Source organism: Periplaneta americana, unplaced genomic scaffold (assembly GCF_040183065.1).
Source record: "Periplaneta americana isolate PAMFEO1 unplaced genomic scaffold, P.americana_PAMFEO1_priV1 scaffold_77, whole genome shotgun sequence".
NCBI lineage: Eukaryota > Metazoa > Arthropoda > Insecta > Blattodea > Blattidae > Periplaneta > Periplaneta americana.
Window position 1 is genome coordinate 23478 of NW_027185558.1, and position 2215 is coordinate 25692.

At 33.4% G+C, this 2215-nt stretch overlaps 1 long non-coding RNA gene across 1 annotated transcript; it reads left to right on the top strand.

The window, feature by feature from the left end:
- Positions 1-391: 391 nt before the first annotated feature.
- On the top strand, positions 392-1668 carry LOC138694170 (uncharacterized). The gene is made up of 3 exons (XR_011330833.1): positions 392-628; positions 1020-1254; positions 1446-1668. It is a non-coding gene; the product is annotated as an uncharacterized lncRNA (long non-coding RNA).
- The last annotated feature ends 547 nt before the right edge of the window (positions 1669-2215 follow it).

Sequence of the window (2215 nt, forward strand, 5' to 3'; positions counted from 1 at the left end):
AGTATTACCAACGTAAGTAGAAACACCAGCGGACATTCATATGATTATTTATTACTGAAAAGTTCTCAATCTTGACACAAGTAGTCTTCCTCATACAATTGTCAGATTATGTAAACCAAAACTGTAAGAATGAGTTTCCTGTGTTTTTGCCTTTAACCGCCGAATTTGTTGTTGAAATCTGGTAAGTAAAAAGTTGAAACTTTTAATGAGGATACAGTTTGACTTTTTGAGTGCATGTGAATCGAAATAGCCTATGCAGTGTTTCTCAATCATCATGTCACCGTATCTGAATGTTTACGTGGTATTAGACAGCATCAAATAAGACTTAATTTTTAATAACACTTCAAACCAAAGTGTGATTACTAATCTACTATATGCAAATAATATTTCAGATTACAGTGAATAGCAAGAAATCAAGTAGTCCGTATGGAAATTGGTGGGGGGAAAACTCTAAATCTCAAATATTTTGTTGGTCAAAAACGTAAAATTATGTGACATCATAGCAGATGAAATCAATAGTGTGGCGTTCAGTTCAAAGTCCACATTTTCTGGATTTTATTATAAATTCAACAGTTCACCAGGCCTTCAAAAAATATACTGCACCGTTGTCCAACACAATCTTTCCAACGTAAGTAGAAACACCAGCGGACATTCATGTGATTATTTATTATTGAAACGTTCTCAATTTTGACACAAGTAGCCATCCTCATAAAATTGTCAGATTATGTAAACCAAAACTGTAAGAATGAGTTTCCTGTGTTTTTGCTTTTAACCGCCAAATTTGTTATTGAAATCTGGTAAGTAAAAAGTTGAAAATTTTAATGAGGATACAGTTTGAGGTTTTGAGTGCATGTGAATGGAAATAGCCTATGCAATGCTTCGCAATCATCATGTCACCGTATCTGAATGTTTACGTAGTATTAGACAAAGTTTTACAACATAAAATAAGACTTAAATTTTAATAACACTTCAAAACCAAAGTGTGATTTCTAATCTACTATATGCAAATCATGTTTCAGATTCCAGTGAATAGCAAGAAATCAAATAGTCCGTATGGAAATTGGTGGGGGAAAAAACTCTAAATCTAAAATATTTTGATAAAAAATGTAAAATTATGTGACAACAGAGCAGATGAAATCAATAGAGTGGCGTCCAGTTCAAAGTGTACATTTTCTGGATTTTATTACAAAATTCAACAGTTCACCGGCCTTCAAAAAATATACTGCACCGGTTGTCCAACACAATCTTTGCAACGTAAGTCGAAACACCATGACTTTTTGAGTGCATGTGAATGGAAATAGCAATGTTTCTCAATCATCATGTCACCGTATCTGAATGTTTAAGTAGTATTAGACAAAGTTTTACAACATAAAATAAGACAATTTTTAATAACACTTCAAACCAAAGAGTAATTTCTAATCTACTATATGCAAATCATGTTTCAGATACCAGTGAATAGCAAGAAATCAAGTAGTCCGTATGGAAATTGGTGGGGAGAAAACTCCAAATCTAAAATATTTTGATGAAAATGTAAAATTATGTGGCATCAGAGCAGATGAAATCAATAGAGTGGCGTCCAGTTCAAAATGTACATTTTCTGGATTTTATTACAAAATTAAACAGTTCACTGGCCTTCAAAAAATATACTGCACCGGTTGTCCAACACAATCTTTGCAACGTAAGTAGAAACACCATAAAGTTGTGTATGTGTGTATAGATATAGAGGCTAGTATTTTCGAACTCTACAAACTTCATAGTGATGTTTGAAGAAAGTGTCTTAATTTTCTCTGGCCAGAAACCAACGATTCGAATCCGGGTAATAATCACATACCGTAACATGAAATAATAAACCCCTAGTATGTCGTTTCTCTCAGTATATTATACAGATTTGCTGTTTATGTCTGGGCATTTAACGTACATTTATATGTTGTTTTCAAAGTTTGCACTTAGAAGACAGGCATCAAATACTGACTCAAGTCAACATGCAACGATTCTTGGTACAGATTGATAGAGAAATAACCCTTTCTGTTTCGGTACATCTCATTCAAGTGTCCACTAGGACTTTGAATTTCATGTGGCTACATACAGTCTATGCACCAATAACGTTGGGAAAATTGCAAATTGAGAAGAAATTCTGTTTTACTGTTTGTACAGAATTTCCTCGAGGTATAGTAATGTATTGTTCTCTCATTCTTGCAATACAGTACAATCACAC